Here is a 22,830-nt window from a genome sequence, read left to right on the forward strand (position 1 = left end):
TGGGGAGCGGGAGGCAGTGTAGAAAAGCGTGCATGGACGTGCTCGGGCTGCCTTTGCGGTGTCTGTGGGTGCAGTTCAGGTTCTGCTCCCCTTTTGCCTGACTAACTCTGGGAGGGGGTCAGGGATGGGGTGCCTAGAGCTCCCATGGGTGGCTCATCCCTGGGGTCTCTGAGCCCCTCTGAACCCCACATGACCAGCGGCCATGGAAACCAGGCAAGGGCCACAGTAGAACATGGGCCAGGGAAGCCGGGGCTCCGGGGACCCCAGTCCTCAGCCCGGAGGAAGGCCGGTGTCCACCCCAGCTGAACAGGATGTGGCCTGCAGCTTCCCTGGAGGGGGCTGACACCTGCGTCATGTCCGTCCAAGACCTCCTGTGGAAGTGGGCAGCGGCTGGGTGCCCTCTGTGTGGAGGAGTGGGCAGTGGACCGCCGAAACCCACAGCCACTCCCCACCCGGGCATCACGTGACTCTTTGGTGCCTCTGTTTCCCTGCCGTGAGAAGGGACGGTCTTTGCATCTTGCAGTATTGCTGAGACTCAGATGTCCATGGGAAGGCCTGGCGCAGTGCCTGGGCCTTGGCGGGCTGTGCTGCTGTCCCGGTTAGATGGGTGGGTGGGTGGGTTGCTATCCCTCGTCCCCCATGGGCAGCTGCCACAGGTTTTATGGGCCGCAGGGGCCCAGGGGCCTGGTCCCAGGGGAGGGCCTGGGGTGAGGGGCGCACGCTTAGATGTGTCCCCTCCCCTCCTGCTGGCTCCCACCCCAAACCTCCTACACCCGTTCCGAAGCCCCAGCCCAGCCCCCCAACTACCCTTCATCAGGGCTGCGCCCCCCCCCCCCCCCCCCGCAGCTCTATTTACTGAATTTCCAGACAGAATCTAGTGCAGCTTTGATCTTTCCAGAGGAAGGTTCGCTGAGGCTGGGCGGGGGCTGGCTGTATCTTTTCTCCCGTAATGGGGTACTAAGCAGACAACCTGGATGGGGGTCTCCAGGTGGGAGGGGCGCCACCTGCCTCAGATCAGGCTGAAATGTGGCCCCACTGCCGCCCAAACTCTAAGGCTGTGTCCTTCAGGATGGCTGGAACCAGCTTTGATGCTTCTGCAGCTGCACCGCGGGGCAGGCCTCCCCTGGCACACGGGCCATGGCTTTGGCCCCTCCAGCTGGAAGGCGGTCTGCCGGGCACCTGGGAAAGGGCCCCTTCTCTCCTCGCTGCCTCCCGTTTTCTCCCCGTCCTCCATTTTCCCCCTTCCTCATTTCCTTCCTCTCTCCTCCTCCCCTCTCCCTTCCCCTCCTTCCCCCTCCCCATTTCCTTTTTCTCTCCTCCTTCCTTCCCCCTTTCTCTCTCATATCTTTCCTCCTCCTTTCTCCCTTCTCCTTTTCCGTCCTCCCTCTGCCCTCCTCTCTTTGCCCCTCCCCTTTCACTCCACCTCACCCCGCTCCTCCCCTTCCTCCTCCCTTTGGCTTAAGCCACTTTCTGGCCGCACTTGCAAGCCGAGCACACCTTCCCTCTCTCCTCTGCGAGGGGTCCCCACAGTGCGTGCTGGGGGAAGGGCACAGGCTGTGGAGACTAGGGCAGGTGGGAATCTGCCCCCCCCCCCCCAATTGAGGCCAGGTGCCTTTGAGAAGGTGCTTAAAGGTGAGGACTCTGGGACCAGCCTGGGTTCAAGTCCCAGTTCTGCTGCTGCTCAGGCCAGTTACCCCATTTCCTCATCTGGAAAGTGGGGGTAACCCAGTAGCCACCCCTGGGAGGGTTTGATCATCCGATGAGTAGATGCTGTAAAGGGCTGAGGTCACTGTGCTTTGGTCACTGCCCTGTGTTTATTTCTCAATCTGTGTTGTTTTGTTTCTGCTGTGTAGCCTGGGGACAAAAACTGGACCTCTCTGAGCCCTAGTTTCTCTGTACGCTGGGATGCATAACCCCCAGCTCCCAGGGTAGGGTAGGACAGATTGTGCGAGCGAGTGTGCTAGAGGATTTGGCACGGAGGTCATCCAACCCCTGGCAGCCATGGTGGTCTCCGTGAATAATTCACCCAGGGGTCACTCACCCCACCGTGTGCTGGGGCTGGAGGTTGAGCCAGCCAGCCGGGGTCCCAGGTCTGCAGGGGCACCCTGGGGAGTAGCGACAGCATTCCAGTTCTGCAGGGGCGTGGGTCCTGTGTGCTCTGTGGTTGGCGACTTGGGGGATCCTGGATAAGCCGGGCTGGGCCAGGACCAGGGCCAGTGCCAGTCACCTTCCTTCCTCCTCTCATACTCCTCCTCCCTGGGTCCCCCCACCCGTGGGACAGCCAGGAATCACACTAATCCAGGCCTTGGAAGCAGACCCACCTCTTGTCTCTCCCTCTCACTGGTGGTGACTTTGGCTTAGCATTCTTTCCTGGTCTTGATTTCTTGGGCTGTAAAAAGGGGTTGTTAGCAGCTTCCCTAGGTCTGCTGGAGGCTGGTGGGTGGAGTGGGAGCTCTTTGAGGCTGGAGAGGGGTCTCAGGAGATACACCCACACTCACTCACCCCTCCCCCCCACACACTGTCCACAGGCTTGCTCTGCAGTTCTCATGCCTTGTTTTCCCCTGTGCACCCTGAGCCCCCACCCTCAGCCGGCAGAGGGCCGAGCTGCTGTCCATGGCCGGGATTGAGAGAGAAGCCCACCATCTCTCTGGGCCCCTCCCCTGGGGCCCATTCGCCCTTATCTGAGTCCTTTCCAGATACCCCAACGACGGCAGCCTCCACCAGCCTGTTTGGTGTCCATGGAAGTCTCACTGCATGCCATCTGGTGCCAGTCCTGACTCTGGTAGCCTGAGCCTCAGATTCCCCATCCAGAGAGCACGGCTCACCTGACAGTGTCTGGCCCCTTTCCCCACTGTGCCCTTAGCTGCCTCTCTGATGCCAACCCTGGGGGTTCTGTCCACACTGTGCTAGGTCCATCCCGCTGTTCTCAACAAGGACAACTTCCTCCAGGACTCAGGTGGAGGGGTTTGCCTGAGGTTGTCCAGCTGGAGCTGTGGGTCCTGGGCTGGCCACCCTGGGTGCCAGCACCCAGCCACGGGGCTCTTGGTTAATGGGAAAGTTCTTCCTTGGGGGGATGGTGGTAAGGGGGTGCCCTCCACCCCACAAGCATCATTTCCCACATTCTCTTGCTCACTCCCAGGTCCCTCTCATGGGCCCCCAGTGCCTTTGAACTAAAGTCAAGATGTTCCGTTACCCCTCAGCATGACTCCTGCCCACACCCTGGGCCTGCTGAACTATTTTCACTCTTAGAAAACTCCTGCTTTCTCTTACTCCTGAGTCCTTGCACATGCTGTTCCCTCTTCCTGGAAGGGTCCCCCACTCCCCGCTTGCAGATGGGTCCTACTTGGAAGGACCGGGTCACTGCTCAGCTGAGATCACCCTTGCCCAGCCGAGCCTGTGCCCCACTGCGGCCCTTGCCTTCTTGCCCTGTGGTGTGCGTGTTCATGTCCGCCTGCCTTGCCAGACGGTGCCCTCCACGAGGGCTGGCAGCTGCCCGTCTGGTTTCCTGGCACCGAGTTAGTGCCCACAGATACTTGTTGAAAGAACCAGTGAATGAATGAGCAACTTCCAGAGCTGCATTTCCAGCCCCTGAAAACTCTCTGGCACTGTCTCAGCGAGGATCTGAGTTATCTCTCCTTTGCTCAAACACCTCCAGGGGCTCTCCAGTGCCCTTGATATAATGTCGCAGGTTTCTGAGCCTGGTTTGTGAGGCTTCCCACATCTGCCCCGTGCCTGGCCTCACTTCTAGCCACAAGCAGCCATTCCCATGTCCCCATCTAGACCCTTATCCCCTGGTCTGTGCAGGTGTGGTGTCTTCTGCTTAGAATTCTCTGCCCCTGCCCTGGAACCTTCCATTCCTCTGGGGAGAGCCCCCTGTCCACCACCCCACAGAGGCAGCTGCTCCCTCCTTGGAGACCCTGCTCCCCTGTCCTGGCCTTATTTGTAGGTGGGGCCGCGCTCACCTGGCAGGAGTAGATAATGAATGAATGGTTGAGTAAGTGACTGCAGTAATGCAGGCTTGAGACTGGGGTGCTAGGGAGTGTCCACCATGGACTTGGTAGGCTGGGCCAGGACAGATGCCAGAAGCCGGCAGGGAGAAGGGGCACCCCCCCCCCCCATACCTCCCTGGCCCCTGTCAGTCACACCTCTGATCCTGGGGCTCTGGGAACTTCAGGGCCACCTGTTTGCTGGGACCCAAAATCCAGCCCTTGGCCGGTGAGTGTCCACTGTGTGACCTTGAGCAAGCCCCTTTCCTGTCTTGGGCCTCAGTTTCCCCCCTATGAAACAAGTGGGCTGGAGTCCATCAGAAGGGCCAGACTGAGTTCCTGGGCCCAAATGAGGACATTCTCTGTTTGGTCCATGTGGTACGTTTTCCTTTCTTTTCCTTTTATGTTTCAGCCAACATTAAAAAGAGCAGGATTCCACATAAAAATCCAGATTTCCGGTTTCTTGTGATAAACTGGGCTAGCCTTGCCACCAGCCTCCCACCAGCCGCCTCGGAAGAGTGGGTGGTCCCAAACTTGGCCTCCTGCCCAGCCGCTGGCCAGAGGCCCCTCCTGCCCTGACTCTCCTCCGAGGCACAGGTTTCAAAACCCGCCGTCTTGTCCTCTGTCTTAGGATCAAACTCTGACTGCAATCCCCCCTCCCCAATATTCCAAACAATCTGCCTCGTTTTAAGATTCCTCCAGCAGCCCCAGGCCCAGCAGTTTCTCCCAGAGACGGGAGGAAAGGAACGGAACGAGGCCGCACGTGACTGTGCGCTGCGGCTCCTCCGGAAAGGCTTTGATGTTGCGGGATTTCAGACTGCCCCTCCCCCCTCCCCTCCCCCTCCCTTCCCCTCCCCCCACTCTTCCCTCCTCCCCCCTCCTCCCTTCTCCCCCCTCCCTTGTACTTCCTTCTCCCTTTCCTTCCTCCCACTCCGCTCCTCCCCCTCCCCCTCTGCTTCCTCCTCTTCTGTTCTCCTCTCCCCCCACCTCCTCCTCTCTGTGTACCCCCTGACAGCCCTCCACTCTGACCTTCCGCATCTGGCTCAGAGAGATACCAGGTCAGGTCACTCCTTGGAGGTTGAAGTTTTGGAGAGGGGGGCCCACCGTGGGAGGGAGAGGCGAGCTGTTAGCTGGGGAGGGTAGCTAGCGGATGATGGGGGGTTGTGCCGGCTGCAGAGGAGTGACCCATGGCGGCCAGCATGTTTTATTCAAGAGGCCTTGAGGCCAAGGCTGTGCTTTTCTAGGCTGTGGCCTCTTTGGCTGGGGGGACGCAGCCTCGGGATGCTGGCCAGCTGGGGGGTGGGCCGCCCAGAGTGCAGACGGGTAGGGAAGGGGTGCCGGGTGTTGGGGGGCCAAGGGGGAGGGTGGACGCTGGAGTGGGGCAGGGAGCTTGGGCCAGGGAGGGGCCCCTTCAGTCTCGGCCCCCAGCAGGAAGCCGGTGAATGGGGAGAGGGTGGATCTTGCGAGGTTAAATGTCCTCTGGGATCTCTAGTTGGTCACCCTGGGGTCTTTCACCCCCTCCCGCCCCTCCTCTGTCCTGTGTGGGCTGGAGTCCTTTCCGAGGGAGCACCGTTTGCCTCCCCAAGAGGGCAGCTGAGGGGTGTGGAAACCGCCCCAGCTGCTCACCGCCCAGCTCGCCCGGTCAGCATCCCGGAGGCCAGTGGGGTGTGGTGCTCCTGTACTGCGGGGTGGGGAGTCCCGTCTGAGAGGCCGGCCCCGCCCTGTCCCGCCCCAGGCTGCTGCTCCACTTTCCGTGGTTAAATTTGTCGTCCTGGCTGGCGGCTCATGAAAGGCAAGTGTGGAGAGGAAAGCAATTAGGGCAAAACTCTAAAGCAGCGGGCGGAGTGGCCTCTGCACAGCTCTTCGTGGTGGGGGGGATTATCTGTACCCCGCCCCCAGCCCCATCACTGAGCAGCGGAGCCCAGGCTCAGAGGTGCCAAGGCTCATGGTCCCTGGGCTGCCAGGGTCTGGGCAGGGGGTGGGCACAGGGGGGACCTTCAGTGATGCCCAGTGGGGGTCCCATTGCAGAGTCCCCAGGAGCACCGCATTTCTTGTACCTGCTGCCTTACTCCGTGGAGCCCCAGTCTGGCAGTGATTCGGGCAGCTCCTTTCTGGGGTCCCTTTTTCGCAGCAGCAGCTGCTCACAAGTCCCACACCCACTGGGCACCCCCAGGCACTGTCAGCCACACATCAGGGTAACCACCAGCGCGCTGCAACTCCCTCCCTCCGGACTCTCCAGGACCTCCGCCATCAGAGCCCCTGCCCATCCCCTGCTCTGAGGCCCAGGGCATGGCCCTCACCTGGGTTAGGAGTGTCTGGGGCTCTGGAGATGTCTTTGCACCCTGGTTGGCTGTGCAGCCCTGGGTAAGTCACTGCCCCTCTCTGGGCCTGGGAGAAATGGGGAGGAAGGTGGTACCTTCTCTGCTAAGGTCTTGTGAGATCTGAATGAGAAGATTGATGGTGAAAAGCCCCCAGCGTGTTGTGCAAATATGAGCAGCTGTGTCCTTTGCCCCCCTGCCCCTGCCCCCCACCAACTAGGCATACTCTCGCCAATGCCTGCTTTGTGCAAAGCCCTTGCTACGAGTCCTTGGGCACCTAGCACTCAGCCTCAGGCCCCTCACCATAAACCTGGAGAGGTGGGTGTTCCCCGGCCTTGCCCCATTGTGTAGTCTGTGGTCTGTAGTCCTTGGGGCAAGAGAGAGTCACACAGGAGAGGGGTCTGCATGTTTGTGTGAACTAGTTGGCCCAGGACTCTCCATGGCCAGTTTTCCTGAGTCTCCTGTGACGGGGAGGAGGGGGAGCTCCTGGGTGCTGAGTCCAAAGCCTTGGTGTCAGGACCTTTCCTGGCCAGCCCTGGGAACTGCCCCTCCTTGCTGGCCACTTGCAGCCCTGCTGGCCCAGGAGGCTGTGGGGGAATGGGGCAGGCTGCCAGGGGCTGGGATGCAGGGGACTCTGCAGACCCCACCACATCCCCTCATTCCTGAAGATCCAGAAATACCACCAACCCCAATCATATTTAGGGAACATGTCCTTTGCCCAGGCCTGCTGTTGGAGGAGGCTGACTTGACCGTGCCCCTCACCTGCTTTGCTGGCTTCAGCCCGTGACTATCTACGGCATGGCCGTCTCTGGTCGTGCCCATTGCACAGACGGGCAGCTTAAGGTGCAGAGTCACAGCTTCCTTTTCCAAGGCCACACAGCTGGGCTTGGAGCACAGGGACCTGAGTTCAAACCCTTCCCCAGCTTGTTGTGTGGTTCTGGGTGAGAGGCTGCATCTCTCAGCCTGAGTTGCTACAACTGTAGGATGGGGATAATAGCATGTAGTGTTGGGGAAAGTCATGGAGGGAACATACAAAGCATGTGGCCTGGAGCAAGAGCGCGCTAAATGTCAGCTGTATTAGTTGCAGTTTTTCTTATCATTTGACTTGAAAATCCACCCCACCCCCATGTGCTGCTTCCATAATAAATGGGCCCCTACCCAGTGAGGCCAGTCCCTGAACCCTAGAAAACACAGGGCCTCCTTGTAGCCATGGCAGTGAGGAGATGCTTGGCCCCGTCCCGGAGGCTTGGCCAGGGCCCCTGTTCAGGGGCTGGGGTTCCAACCCTCCCTGGCCTGCCTCCTGTCTGACAGCTCGGGCACCAGGAGCTGGCTGCCAGCCAAACTGCCTCTTCTTGTGGCTGGCAGGCAGCCCGGGCCAGATGCCAGGGGCCGGCTGGTGGGCAGCAGCTCGAACGCCACAGGGCTGTGATCCCAGCCAGGAGGCTCCAGGCAAGGCTGGGAGCTGGGGCCGCCCCACGTGGCCCTTGGGGAGCCGGGCTCAGCTGCACTGGCCCTCAGCACCGCCCCCTAAGTTGGCGCCTCGGCAGAGCTGGAAGAGCAGATTCGCGGAAACAGCTGCAGCAAAAAGGCACAGCCGGGCAGTGGGTCCACAGGGCAGCGAGGAATCTCATCCAGAAGACAGAGCCCGGATCAGCTGTGCAGGCAGCACCCACTGATGCCCACGGGTCCTGGGCCTGTGCTGGGGCAGGAGATTGAGTATGCAGGAAGCCACAGTCTGGTGCAGGGAGGGCCAGGCCAGTGACAATGACAATGGTGATGATATTCGTTAACATCAAGCACCCACCAGACCTTGTTCTAAGCCTCCCACAAATATTAGCTCATTTTAGTCCTCAAAATTCCTAGGAAGTGAGGACTGTTAAAACCCCTACATTAAAGACAAAGAAATAGACCCAGAGGAGGTCACACAGCTAGTAAACGACAGAGGCAGGATTTGAACCCAGCAGGCTGGGTTCAGAGTCCAAATCCTTGGTGACACTCAGAGCCTGAGTGTTGAGGGCGGCCTGTACCACGTGGGGAGCCAGTTACTACCTGGGGCATGGGGGTCTGCAGGAGGAGGGCTTGCACATGTGGATCGGGCTGAAGTGCTTCATAGCTGAAAAGCCTGGTGCAGCCATACTGTGTGCCAGACTCTGTTCCCATGTGTGTGCTCAGTCAGCCTTCACAAGGATGCCGTGAGCTGGGGATTGTTGTCTCACACACACATACCCATGAGGACACCCAAGCACAGAGAGGCCAAATCACCTGCCCAGGGTCACAGAGCCTTAAAAGAGTGGAACCAAGATTCAAACCCCTGCTGCCCAGCTCCAGAGCCCCTGCTGTTGGCCCTGTCTCTCACAGCCACTCGGGGCCGTTGACAGAAGGCTCCGCTGGGGAGTTCAAGCAAGGCTTCTCTGAGGAGGTGCCATTTGTACCACGACCTGAACGGCAGGAGCCAACTGTGCAGAAACGTGAAGGATGAGTATCCTAGGGAGTGGGAACAGCCAGTGCAGAGTCCTGAGGCAGGAGCAGGCTTGGCATGTTGGAAGGACCTGAAGGAAGGCCTGTGGTTTAGGATCGAAGAGCAGGCTGGAGCCGATGACGGCAGGCCAGCTCACGGAGGGTGAGGAGGATGCAGTGAGAGAGGAGTTCAGGGGTTCGGGGGCAGTGGCAGCCAAGCACTTGTACTCTGAGTGTTACTGTCTTTTCTCAGCCTGGGAGGAGGTGCCTGGGCCGGGGTCAGGAAGCCAGTCTGCTGCTCCCTTCGGGCTCCATGTAGGCCCCGTGGGCAGCTTCAGTCTGACCAGCCATGCTGTCCTGGTCCTGGGCCCAGCCCACCTCACTGCATGAAGCCGTGGAGCACCACTGGGCCCTATCTGCCCTGGCCCTCTGCATAACTGGACAATTCTGGCTTAGCATTGTGACCACAGCAAGCCAGTCCCTACCCCCTGCCCTGAGCCTCGCTGTCCTCATCTGTCCAGTGGGGACGTCGCCCTCCCTGTGGTAGGCTGTGAGCTTGAACGAGATCATCTCCAAGTCCCTGCGGGAACCTGGCCTGGCCTCCATCAGTGGTCGCTGTTGCAAGTGTGAATGTGAAGTCCTTGTGGCCGCCGGGCCCAGCACCCTGGACAGCAGCAGCCTGGCCCTGCCCTCTCCCCGAGTCAGAAGGGACGCCCTTTCCTAAGTGGCCGCTGGGGGCAACACCCGGCTTCCTTCCCTCGGCCATGCTGACCCCCGCCAGCCTCCCCTGGCCTCGTTGGGTCTTTAGTCTTCAGAGCAGTCTGGTAATTAAAAACCTTCAAGGGGGACTTTATTGAGTTAGCATTAGTTATTTTGTCAGGCTGGGAGAGCGAGAGAATTATCTGTCCTCGGGAAGAGGGGGTGGGGGCCGTGGGCCGAGATTGGCAGGTGCCTGGTGCTGCCACACAGCGTTTGCGTTCCACTAGCGCACCGCACTGCGAGTGCGGGCGACCTGGCCAATGCCGAGGAGAGGGGCTGCGCCGGCGGGGACTGATCCCCGCTGCTCAGCCCTTTCCTGGCTTCCATCCTTGGACTTGATCCATCCTTGGGCTTGATCGGCTCCTAGCTTTCAAAACAAGCCCCTGCCAGTGCTCAAGATGGCTGCAGGTGTGGGGAGGCGGGCGGGAAGGGGCTTATTTTCCCATGAGCTGGAACTTGGGAGTGGACTAAGCCTTTTGCCGCCTCAGGCCTGACCTTTGGGCTGGGGTTGGCCCATGGGCCAGGTGGTGGTACCCCTCACCTTCCTGCCCACTGCTTTCCAGAGCCTGAAAGTCCCCCATTACGGGGTCAGGTGATGAAAACCTGGGGGCTCTGGACTGCTGTGTCACCCATCTGCCCTCAGATTCGCACCAATAAATTGAGAACAGGGGACCCCCTCTCCAGGCTGTCATGAGGAGCACAGGAGGTAAAGTGTGAGTTCCCTGTCCATGGGAGGGGTTCTGTTTTCATCCCTCCGGGTCTGTTTAAATGCTCAATCCTGGGAAAGGAGCCAACATCTGCCCCTTCAGTTTGTCACTTACATTGTGACAGCTTATCACCCTGAATCCTCGTAATAACCTTGCAGGATAGGTGCAGGCAGGCGGTGTTCTGGATGAGCACGGTGAAGCTCAGAGCAGGGAGGTGGCTGGCCCCGAGTCCCAGCTTGGAGCGGGGAGGCTGCATTCAGAGCCGGGTCTTTGCCCAGCTGGGGGGACTGGGAACAGCATTGGAACCACTGGCCCTTGGGAAGCCCCTGAGGAGGGACACTGCCAGCCTGGGCCTGGCAGGGAGGCCTCCTGCCAAGCAGTGGGTCCCTAGTTCACCCAGGCTCTGTGCCCTCCAATCCCCTCCATGCCCTCCAGCGGCCTCGCTCTAGGTCCTGGTGCTAGCGGGGGCCCAAGGGCCTTGCATCCTTGCCCTTGGCCCTGCCTCCCAGCTCCTGCGGTCCAGGCCCCTCTGCTTCTGACAGGTGCTAAGTGGGAGGGGGCATATGTGGTTTGGAGCCCAGAGCTGGGGAGAGTAGAAGGCACACCGGCCCCAGTAGGACTGCTCTGGGGCTTGGACGTGCGCTGAGCTGATCTTGGGCTGCAGCAGGTCCTGGAGGCATGGGGGACAGAGGCCCAGATGATGGTCAGGCCGGAGACTCGAACCTGGGCTTTGTCTACCTGGAAGTCCTGGGGTCCTTTGTCTCACGCATGTGGTGCCTTGCAACTCATGCAGTGCCCGTCCTCCGGATTTCTGCCAGATGCCCCTTCTTCCGGGAAGCTGCCTGGGATTTTCCACAGGCGCAGTTGCTGGCCGCTTTCCTTGTGTCCCATGGCCCAACTTGATGAGCTGGGATGTCACTGTGTCTCTACCCTGTCCCTCCCTCTCGCTGAGCCTGAGCTCAGCCTTGTATTCCTCACCTGTGACATGAATCTGGACATGGAACTGGCTTGGGGGTGGTGAGGGTGGGAAGGGCTGTTTTATGGAATTCTCGGACCTGGGTGCATATTCTGATGGTGAGTGCCAGGGTCTGGGGGAGCCCCCTGCTGGGCTGGCTTGGGGAAGCAGGACATAGAAGGCCCAGGCCCAGACCTGGGGGCCATCAGATGCTATGCCCCACTACCCGAGGGTCCTGGGGGAGCTCCCACTTTGTAAAAGGGGGATGTTGATCCCCCACAGTGAGATTGTGGGCAGTGAGTCCAACACATGGGAGGGGCCCGTGAACGTTCATTTCTGTCTGTGCTTTGTCTCCAAGACTCAGTTTCCTTATCTGAGAAATGGAAGGGAGATCCATCAGTTTTCTAGTTCTCAAGAGACTCACATGAGGGGCAGTGTGTGGAAGGCTTGACCCAGGCCCAGGTCAGGCACCCCGGGTCCAGAGGGTCCTCATGCTGGACAGCTATTGGCCACTGAGGGGCCTGACCTACGTCCCTCATAGCTGTGGTTTAAACCTTGATTCTCATCATCTGTCCACTGGAAAGAAGCTGGGTTGAGCCAGAGCTCTCATGCAGCCCCGTTCACTCGCTTCTTTAGGCCAGGCCCACCTCTCTGTGAGTTCTTAGAGGCCCTGCCTCCCAGTTGGAGCACTGGACCAGAAGTCAGGAGGCCTTGGTTCAGGAAGCCCCCCAGGGCCCCAGCCTTGCCCTGCCTGGTCCAGCCCTGGCAGTCAGAGTCAGGGCCAGCTCAGCTGACCTCGATACCCACCAGCCCTGGGTCTCCCCAGTCACACTGGCCCTGCACCACCCTGCCCAGCACACTGTCCTATGTCCTGTTCTCATCCACTCCCCTGTGCAGAGACTATGCTTGGTCTTAGCCGGGACTTCTTGGCAGGAGAGGCCCCTCAGTGCTGACACCAGCACAGGAAAGCTGCTCTGGGATGGGGGACAAACTAGACCATTGAGCTGCTTTGCTGGGGGGCTCCTGGGGGCCTAGGGGTGGGCTGGAGCTGCAAGGCTTGTGGCTTTCCATGGGCTTAGGACACTTACCTGTCTGCTCTGGTCTAGACTCCAGTGTGGAGACCTCCCCTTCTATACAGCTGGCTTCTCTCCATGACTGCCTCCTCCAGGAAGCCCTCCCTCACCCACAAGGCTATGGGAAGGCCCCTCCCTGGGGCTCAAGCGGGACTGGTAAGCCAGTTATTTCTTTCTCCCCACCAGACTGAGCTCCTGGAGGAGCCTTATGTGTTTCTGAATCCCGGGGCCTGGCGCACAGTAGGCATTCAATAAATGGTTGTGCTTGTTGGACAGAATGTGGGAGCTGGAAGGTCCTTTCAGAGAAGAGAGGAAGTCTCAGAGAGGAAGAGAGAGTAGGGCATGGAATGAGACTGCACAGTAGACAGGAGAGGGGCCTGGGTTCATATTCTTTTGGGGCTGCTTTCCCTCTCTGTGCCTCAGTTTCCTTAATTGTAAATGGATGTTAAAGTGGCCCTTGGTCATAGAAATTGAACCAAGACAATACAAAAGGGGGCACTTTGCAAACTGTTAAGCTCCTGAAGGTGTGAACCTTCCCAGCCCTGTTTTGGGGCTCAGTGGGTCAGGGTGGGCAGGAGGCCAGCTTCCAGAGAAGAGGGGGGCCGACCCCTTCCTTAAATTGTCTGGCTTGCTGGGAACTTCCCAAGGGCAGGCCAGGGCCCTACTCCATCCCTCGTCCCCAGGCTCATCAGTGTCTGCTTCAGAGCTGGTGAGGTTGGGACAGACGTGTGCCCCCTCTCCTTAGGAAACTTCCAGAAACCTTCCTTGGGCTCCTGATACTAATGGCCAGGCTATGGGGAAAGGGTCCCCCACTTGTGCTCTGCTTGGGTCAGGCATTGCCAGCAGTAGGGGGCGGCTCCCATATGCCCCCAGCCTGCCCCCTCTATGCCCCAGCCAGGCCCCACTGTAGAGCCCAAACCTTTACCAGAGTCCCCTCTGCTGCCCACATTTTAATATTTTGAGCAGATGAAAGATTTTCATTCCCGTGTGTGTGTGTGTGTGTGTGTGTGTGTGTGTGTGTGTGTGTGTGTGTGTGTTTGGGCTGGGAGTAGTGGGTCCCTTGGTGCCTATTTCCTTAAACTTCCGTTGTGTATAGTGGATACTAGAGGGCTTCTGGGGGCCCCCAGCCTCCTGTAGGTTTGGGGGGCAGGGGACTTGGGGTCAGGACTGGGAGGGTGAATGGGGCAACCCCTGCTGCAGGCACACCCCGCCTCCAGCTCATGTTAAAACAGCTGCTGGGCCTTGGGGCCGCTGCCTCCTTCCGGCCCTGTCCCCCTGCCCGACCCCCAACCCCCAAGCAGCCGGCGGAGGCACCGCGGCGCATGCGTGCGGCAGGAGTGAGTCGGCTGTGGAGAATTAATATTCCTGGAACATCGCCCCGGCCGCCTGCACACGCCGAGGAGAATATTACGGCGATTAGCGGTGGGAGTTCGGCCTGCACGCAGTATCTGGATGGAGAATTCGGTGTGATTAATCTGGCGCTAAGTAGCAGCCTCCGGGGTCCACGGGGCTCTGGCATGTTTGGAATGGGAAAAAGGCTCCGGAGCACAGTGATTCTTTGGGGGGCTCTTTGGGGCCTGCCAGGGAGGCAGCTGTACCCGGGGGCAGGCAGCAGGTCCCTGAAAGCCCCAGGTGGGCAGATTACCCCTGCAGTGGCGGCCAGTGGGTAGAGGTGTGTGCAGACCTGGGTCTCAGCCCAGCCCTTGTCCCCCACCCTGAATCCCCTGGTCTTTCTCTACCTCCAGCTTCCCACACTCAGAGAGTCAGAACTGCATTTGAGTGGGACTTGCACACCAGCAAGTCCTGCCACCTTCTGGGCCCCATTTTCTCATCTGTGAAATGGGGTGCATGCTCCTGCTCTGCCATCTCAGTGAAGAGTAATTGTGATTGTTCCCATTTTATGGAGTAGGAAACAGGCCGTGAGCATTCTGTGCAGCCAGGAGGAGGCACTGTGCTGTGTGGATACTGGGAATCATGGTTGCTAATTCTGCTAATAACCTGATTTTGGCAGTCACCCAGCTTCATCTCTGCTCTTGGGGCAGCGGTGGATCTGGTGTTCAGAGCCTCCACTGTTCTGGGGGTGGGGGTGGGGTGGGTGGGGGCAGCAGGGGAGAGCACTGATGATGTTGCAGATTAGAATCTGTGGTCCCATCTGTAAAATGGGCATAAAAATAACCATTTCCCTGAAGGTGGGGGTCCAAGCCAGAAATGCTGATTCCTGTTTTAAGATTTGTCCTTCTGTGGGTATTTTATGGTAGAACTTTAGGCAGCAGGTGAAGGTGAGATGAAGATGGGGGTAAGATCTGCCTGACCTTCCTCGCCGCCCTTGACACCCTCCATCCCTGGCCCCAGAATGGCCTCCTTGTTGGATGGAAGCGCCAGATGCCATGGGTGGAAAGGACCTTCTTCCCCCCGATGTCTTCACTTCACAGATGAGGAAACTAAGGACCAAAAAAAGAATGAGACCTGCCCCCAGCTGCACTGAAGCTGGCAAAGTGGCTTCCAGAACTGGCTGGGCCTGTGTTGACCCTGGGCAAGTCTTCCTGTCTCTGAGCCTCAGTTTCCTTATCTGGGGAATGGGGACAGTTGTGCCTGCCTCTCAGGGTCTCTCAGCAAGACAAACTGGTTCTTCTGGGAGTCCCTAGGGCTTTCCGTAGAGGTGTCCGGTGCATGCGACTAGCCCAGTTCCCCCCACCCAGGAGGCCGGACTTGCCAAATGCTCTTATGGTGATAGAGCCCAATTATTGCACTTTTCCACTCAATTGCTTCAAGCCCCGTGGGCTGAACATTTCCAGATCTGATTTCCAGGATAATATTTGTCAGCGAGGCCTTGGAGCTCCTTGCAATTTCTACCCAGAAATTGATACTGGATCAATTGTCTTCTCTCCCCCCTTCCCAAGCAGGAGACCTAATGGACTTGGAAAGGGGGTTGGTTTGTGGTTTCCCAGCAATGGAGTGGTCTGTGGTCTTGAGGAGCTGACTTTGAAACTGGGTTTTTCAGGAGGACTGTTTTTAGTGAACTGAAATGGCGGGACTCAGTGCAAGGCAGCAGCATCAGGCAGAGGAGAGTGGCGCTCTGTGGGGTTGGCTGAGCATTTGCTGCTGACTCCTCAGTGCCTGGAGCAGTAGGAGCTCAAATAAGCACTGCTGAATTGAATGCATGCCTGCGTAATTGAAGGATGGATGGATGGGTGCATGTCTGCATAATTGGGCGGATGGATGGATGGGTGCATGCCGGTATGATTGGATGGATGGGTGCACGCCTGCATGATTGGATGGTCGGATGGTTGCATGCCTGCATGATTGGATGGATGGATGCATGCTTGCATGATTGTATGGATGGAGTGGTGCACGCCTACCTGACCTGGTGGCTGCATGGATGCATGCTATGAGGAGAAGTAGAAGGGTGCATTGGTTAAAAAGCTCAGGCTCCAGAGCTGGACAGCTTGGGGTTGAATCCTGGCTTTGCTCTTTATTAGCTGTGTAACTTACACAACCCACTTCAGTTCTCTGGACCTCAGTTTGCTCATCTATAAAGTGGGCAGGGTGGTGGTAGTAATCCCTCATCACAGGGTAGTTGTGGGGCTTTAATGAGTTAATCCTCATAAGAAGCTTAAGACAGAATGCACACAGTAAGTGCTGTGTATTATTAACTGTTGTTATTGGTGTTATTAAGAGAGTTCTGACCTAGGGGTTACAAGACCAAGTGTAAGCTTTTAGCTCTGCCTCTGACCTTAGACAAGTCCCTTCCTCTCTGGGCTCTGGTTTCCCCAGTTGTAAAATGGTTGGACCAGATGATTCCACCCTCCCTCCTGGCTTGGTTGCTCTGGTTTCTGTGCTTTTGGCCCTGATCCCTGATACCCAGCACAGAGGCTTGGCGCTCACTGAGCCCTCCAGCTCAGCCCCACACTCCCCGAAACCCACACTCTTGAATGGAGACCTCAGGGCCCTGTCCACCCAAGTGTGTCTGGGAGACTTTGTGTTTGGGGGTTGTCTATCTCCATGCCTTTGCTCCCACCCCCCTCCAGCCTTCCTGACCCAGCTGACATGCATCCTCCATTAGAAAGCCTTTCCTGGTGCCCCTCCACCACCGCCAGCTGTCACCCTCCCTTCTGAGCCCCTTCTCTGCACCTTTTGCTCCTGGCTTGGAATCCCATCCCACCCCACCCCCCATCCATGTTGGGGTGTCCATGGAAGGTTCTGGAATAACTGGGTATCTACAGTTCAAGAGGACTGAGGGGAGCTCACTTTTACTGCTAAGTGCCAGACTCTGTGCTCAGCACTTTTACTTTCCTTGTCTGAAATCACCCACTCAGAATCTTAGCGATGTAGATGTGCTATCCAGCCTCATTGAGAGGGAAACTGAGGCTTGATGGGGTTGTGTTAGAGCCCAGTCTGTGTTCCTCTAAAAGCCCCTTCCTTCCCACTGTCCCAGCATGTCTCAGACATCATCACCCTGTCCCCTGTGGCACCACGTAGGCCCTCGTCAAATAAAGTAACAATAACGATGGCAGCTAACATGAATCTGACACCTGCTAAGGGTCCGCTCTGTTCTAAGTCTTTTGCACCCCTTATCTCATTTGATCTTAAAACAGCCTTATGAGTAGGTTGTAGTCTTATCCCCGTTTTACAGATGGAGCACATGAGACTTAGGGCAATTTAAGTAACTTGGCCACTGTCACTCAAGATGGGAATGGTGGAGGTGAGATTTAAAACCAGGCAGCCTGAAGGAGGTGCCCGCTAACTCCAATCTGCTCTCAGCCAGTCTTGCCTGGGTTCCTCTGTGCGTATTTATGAGTGCCCACTGTGCGAGCTGTGCCAGGGGTCAGAGGACAAGACAGCCCCGGGAACCTAACTGGTCAGCTGGGGACGCAGGCAGGTGTGTAGGCAGGGACAGTTCTGCTGGGGTCTGATGAGGGCCCGCTGTGTGCTGAGACCCTTCTAACAGGCACTGCTGCTGTTGCCCCCACTTCAGGGGAGGAAACCCATCAGTGGGGGGCAAGTGGTTTGTCCAAAGGCACACACAAGCCAGTGGGGGAGCTGGGCTTTGAACCTGAGCAGTGGGCTTCAGTGTCCATTCCTTTCCTGTCGAGGAGTAGAAACTGATAGGGAAAAGCATGTCAAAGGGCATCTAATTAGACTTCAGGCAGTGACGTCTAAGCTGAGACCCTCCTGTGGCCAGGGAAGGGGTGGGGATGGGGTGAGGAGGAGGCAGTCCAGGCCAAGTGAGCAGCTTCTGCAAAGGCCTTAGGCCAGAGAAAGCATGGCTTGTTTAGGGAACCCAGCAAAGCTGTTTGTTCTAGGTTTCTTCACTGGTGTTTGCACTTGCACACATTTCTCTGCTAAGTGGAGACAATTTATCTACAAGGAATTATTGAATACCTGGTGTGGATTCTGAATCAGGTTGGATCTTAGATATAGTCCCAGCCCTTGGTCGGGACTATATCTAAGCTCAGTGGGAGTCCTGAGAGCTGAAGTGGGAAGTAGGGGAGGCCCGGGAGGAATGGAAGTACTTCCAGACAGTGGGAGCAGCTCCGCGTCCTTGCCTGTACCCCTGACACCCTGGGCATGGGGACAATGAGATGAGCTAACTGGGGCTTGGTGCTTAGTAGGCCCTCACCAAATGTCTGGTCTCCTTCCCTGCCCCATGGGTGCCAAGTCCCAGATGCCACATGCAGGGGTGTGCTGAGTGAGGGGCAGCCAGAGTCAGCAGCCCAGTTGTCTCATGGTACCAGGGAAGGGGTCAAAGGTGCTGACACAGGGCTGGGGTGGGCCAGGGCTTTGGGCTGGAGGAAGCTCGGCAGAGCAGGCTCCATGGCCTCTAGTCAAAGGGCAGAGGCTGGAGCCCCCAGGGTTTTCCAGAGGAGGTGGGCATCGGACGGAGGAGGCATAAACTGGAGACCTGGGTCACTGTTCCGTCCCACCTCTTCCTGGGCATATTAATATGGGGCATTGATGCCTACCTTGCAGGCATTGTTTTGGGGTAGGAGGGGAGGCGTGGAGTGCCCGGCTGGGTCTGCACATGGTAGGTGCCCACCCATCAGAGCTTGCATTGTCAGCTATACCCTCAGTGGCAGAGCTAGGGCTCCAAGCCTGGTCTCCTGTTCCTGCTGCCACCTCCCTGAGATGGGACCCAGGACACGGGGTGGTGTGTGCCCCTACTGAAGCCCCCCCTGTGGGGGCCCTGGGCTGGGTCATCAGGCCCAAGGACTCCTTCCAGTGGCCAGTGAAGGCCTTGGGAATCCCAGAGCTACTCGGCTGGCTCTTCCCTGGCCCAGACCAACCCTTTCAAAACCCCCTTGGTGACTCCTGGCCTCAAGTCCCAGCTCAGCCTCCTGCAGTGCAGCCTGCAGGAGGCCACTGCCCTCTGAGTGGTGCCAGGTAAAAGGGGGCCCTCCGGGGTCGTTGTGCCCCCACCCCTCACGCATGCCACACGCCTATGTCCCGGGGGCTCCAGGAACAGCAGCGGCCCGCAATTCCCATCCGTGGTGGGCAGCCACCCCTTTTAAGCCGTTTGCTCTGGGGCCAGTTCGGAATCGACACACGATCGCCTCCACCTAGAGATAAAACAGTCTACGGAGATGAGCCGCCCGCCCCTCCCCTGCCCCCTCCCCCTTCGCTGGCACGCGCGCTCCGCAGTTGAGGCGCCGGCGGGATCCGGGGCTCCTCTCCCTCCTCCACCCTTCCTTCCTTCCCCGCTGCTCCTGGTCTCCACCCTGCAGAGGTGAGAGTCGGCAGGGGCCGTGATGTCAGAGGCTCGGCTGATGTCACCGCCGCGGCCCTGTGACTTCACTTGCCGGCTTGGGCAGGAGGAGCCGCGAGGAGGCTGAGAAACGAGAACTGCCCCCCCTTCTCCTTCTTTTCCTTTCCCCTCCCCCCCCAGCCGGTGGCGGGCTCGGTCCGAGGGGTCCGGGGCAGGTGTCCCGGGAGGAGGCGACCGCAAGGTAACGGCGTGCACCGCGCTCTCCCTCTGGTCGGGAAAGTTTGCTCTGGCGTGCGAGGCGTGCCCGCTGGGCGCTGCGCTGCGCCGCCGGCCCGGGGCTCCCGGGGGGCCCCCGGGGGGCGGCGGGCAAGGCGGGGCAGGGGCCCCCGGGCGCCCTTCACTGCCTGGTTCTCATCAAAGGCCGCAGCTGCTCAAGTGGCGGCCGCAGCTTTGAAACTGCCATGAACAGCAGTGGCGGGAGGGGCGTGGGGGACGCTCAGAGCGGTGCTGGGAGGGTGGCCGGGAGAGCGGGGGCCGGGGCGCGAGGGGTGGGCTCGGGTCACAGTACGGGTCCCTTCGGGGCCAGCCGCCGCCGGTGACCGGGGCCCCAGGCGGGAAGGCGCGGAGGCAGCGGCTGGGGGTGGGGTGGGGACCGCCTCTCCCCCCTCTCGCCTTCCCCCTCCCCCCACATTTCCAGGCATGTTTTTAAGCCTCCGGGGGGGGGGCAGTTGTCAGTGGCCATCCGGGACAAAGGAGGGGGCAGTGGGTGGTCTGCTGCGAGTTGGGCGAGGGGCGCGGGCCCAGGGGGGAAATGGCAACAATTAAGAGGCAGATCGAGGGCTTTGCTTGTTCAGGCTGTCGAGGGAGCCGTCATTTTGTGTTAGCGTGTGTGTCTGAGGTGGGAGGAGGAAGAGGGGAGAATGACAGGAGAGGGATTATGACATTGTGTTGTCTCTGTTTGTGGTAAATGCAAATTTGGCACCAGCGGCTTCGCGGGCAAAGCAGCAGCAAGTCCCCAGGCCCAGGCCTTAACCCAAACCCGCTGCGGGAGCCTGTTTGGGGCGGTTTGAGGTCTTATTTTTCCTTCCTCCCTTTTTTGCTTCTCTGGCATGCGCTTCTACCGTTTATTTTTACAGTGAAATGCTGGAGACAGGCAGGCCGGCATGGCGGGGAGAAAAGCTGGTCCTCCCTGCTCCCCCGCATACCAGCCCCCTCCTCACCCTGCCAGAGACCCAGGCCGCCCTCCTGCAACCCCCCAGCAATGGCCCCACCTTGGCTGCCTTCCTCCCTGCTGGGGCAGTCTTTCTGCACCCCCCCACCAGGGTCACAGTCCCTTGTCTCTTAGCCTGGGTGTCCCGAAGTCTCAGCAGGCTAGTTCTGCCCACAGCTGCTTTCCAAGGGTGACCAGAGAGTGACAGTATGGGACAGAGGCTGAGATGTGGCTTCAGAGACACAAGGCCAGGGCCAGGCATGCCCCCGGCTGCAGGGCCACCCAGGGGTCTGTCCAAGAGCCCCACAGCCTGGTGGGGGTGTTGGCCCGGTGTCCCGGGACCTCGACTCCCCAGATGGGCCCACAAAGTGGGGAGCTTGAGCCTGGCCACAGCACGAGGTCCTGGGCTGCAGTGGGGCTGAGGCGGGCGCAGTGACATGGACACAGGGATCCTTCCTGTTTGGAGCAGGCCTCCTGACAGTGGGCAGGTGGGGTTTTCCCAGGGCCCAGCTGTGGCTCTGGTGCCAGGGGGGCCTGAGAGTGCTGAGCTGAGAAGCCAAGGCTGGAGCCCTTTGTGGGTCACACACTGGCCCTCGGGCTGTGGCCCTAGTTCCTGGCCCCTCTCTTGGGAGGTGGCCCCTCACCTGGACCTTGCCACCTCCTCTTTTGCCTGGTTAAGGGCTTCTGGACTCAGTTCACCTCCTCCAAGAAGCCTCCTTGGCTCTTTGCCTGGATGGGCTTGGGCCTGTGCTGTGCCCACCCCTTTCCTCACTCACAGCCCTGCACTAGCTGGAGTGCGCCTTGATGCAGGCGCTGGGTGGGGGCCTCTCTGCATCCCTGGCACCTGCCCAGAATGCATAGAGGTTTGTGCCTGGGGGTCAGGGAAGCAGACCCAGACTCAGGGATAATCCAGGAAGGGGGCCACTAGGATAAAACAGCTGCCCCATCTCCCTGTGTGACAGGCTCGCCTCCTTTGGGCAAATCTGCCAGTTTGGATTTTTCCCCTCTGGGCCTGGCATGTGTGGCAAACCGCAGCCATGCCTGCGAGGGAGGGCATCTGCCCCAAGCGAGAGCCTTGGGTGGTCAAGTAACAGTCCTTTGGAAGCTGGAGGTGGGCTCTTCTACTCACCTAGGCATTTCCTTCAGGCCCTGGGCCCACAAACCGGCCTCCAGAGAGGAGCCAAGGGCGCCGTGGGCAGCAGGGGTGTGGGGGGGCTACGTGAGGAGCAGCTGCCCACCTGCCTGGTCTTGGCCTCAGGCTTGGCCACCCTGAGGGCTTGCAGGGCTCAGGTGCCCCATGGAGCTCTGAATGCCAGATGGAAAAGGAAGGGAGAGTGGACAGGCTCTCCCTGGGACAAAGATATTGGATCCACTCTGGGCCCTCGGCTCGAGACCCTCCTGGCCAGGGCTGCTGAGGGTGCCAGGCTACACAGCCCCAGTGAAGGACCAGCTGGCTCCTGTCAGCTCACTGCACCCAGCCCAGGTTCACAGAGCACCTGTCCACTTGGAGCCGGGCACATTCCTGGCATGCAGAGATGAGAGATACGCCACAGGCCCCCTCCCACTGGACACCCCCAATCTGAAAGGCAGGCTCCCAGAGCTTTGGAGTGAGACCGTCCTGATTGAAGTCTTTGCTGGCCACTTTCTAGCTGTGTGACCTTGGGCAAGTGACTTAGCCTCTCAGAGCTGTAGTTTAAAAGGCAGGGACCTGGGAGTAAGTCTCATTATCTGCAGGCTTGTTTTGAGGATGAAGGAGACTGATTGCTGCTGCAGGCCCTGCACAGAGCAGGTGCTCGATTAATAGTATCTGGTTATAAGGGATCTGGAGATGTGCCAATGACCTCCAGGCAAGGGGACAAAAGTCCTCCCTGGGGTACTTCTGTAAATTCTGACAGGGCAATCAAGAGAGGCTTCACAAATGAAGTGGCGTTTGAGCTAGGCCTTGAAGGGTGCATAGGAGTTTGGCAGGCTTAGGCAGGGGAGGGTGTACTGACAGAGGGAAGAGCAAGAGCAGAATTGCCAGGGTGTAAGACGCAGGTTCAACAGGGTATGGCCTCCCTGAGGGTGTGGGGCTGCCCCATCACCATGTAGCCGGCCAGAGAGCCACAGCCAGGGGGAGTTTCCCGGCTGCCTGAGACTCCTGGGTCCATGCTTGGCTTTAGGGGGGTGAATTGCCAGCAGGACCCACAAGGGTCATTCACTCATCCTCCTCTCCTCTGTGCCAGCTTCGGAGTCACAGAGACCCATCTTGCCCTTTGCTCCACGTGTCGATGCTGGGCAACCATGGGCACCTCACTTCCCTGGGGTGCCTAAGGCTTGGCTAATAGAAACAGCCCTCGGGTGACAGTTGCTGATGAAGTGCTTGTGTGGATGCAGCCCTCCTTGCCAGGTGGTGGTGATGCCCCATTCTATAGATGGAGAAGCTGAGGCTTGTTCAAGGGTGCATTGCTTTCCCCCCTTCCTCTCTTATTCACACTTCACCTACTACCAAAGGAGAGTTGAGGCAGATCACAAGGCCCAGAGGAGGCCAGGAGGTGAAGGAAGCCCAGAGACCACTGGGGAGCAGGATGGGGTGACTGTCTTCATCGCTTGTCCACGCCGGGAAAACAAGGGGTGGGGCGCTGCAGGTTGAGGCTTGGTCTCAGGGGTGCACATGGCACGC

The 22,830-nt window shown here is 59.0% G+C and overlaps 2 protein-coding genes across 2 annotated transcripts in view; both read left to right on the top strand.

The window, feature by feature from the left end:
• The window catches only part of LOC119542526 (basic proline-rich protein-like), a 56,487-nt gene that overhangs the window by 31,849 nt on the left and 1,808 nt on the right, over positions 1 to 22,830 (top strand). The gene's annotated exons all lie outside the window — the stretch shown is intronic.
• Positions 5,009 to 22,830, top strand: part of TCF20 (transcription factor 20) — a 139,798-nt gene continuing 121,976 nt past the window's right edge. The window contains exon 1 of the mRNA XM_037848033.1: positions 5,009 to 5,044. The gene's annotated coding sequence lies outside the window, so the exon portion shown is untranslated. The remainder of the gene's footprint in view (positions 5,045 to 22,830) is intronic.

This window comes from Choloepus didactylus, chromosome 8 (assembly GCF_015220235.1).
Source record: "Choloepus didactylus isolate mChoDid1 chromosome 8, mChoDid1.pri, whole genome shotgun sequence".
Lineage (NCBI taxonomy): Eukaryota > Metazoa > Chordata > Mammalia > Pilosa > Megalonychidae > Choloepus > Choloepus didactylus.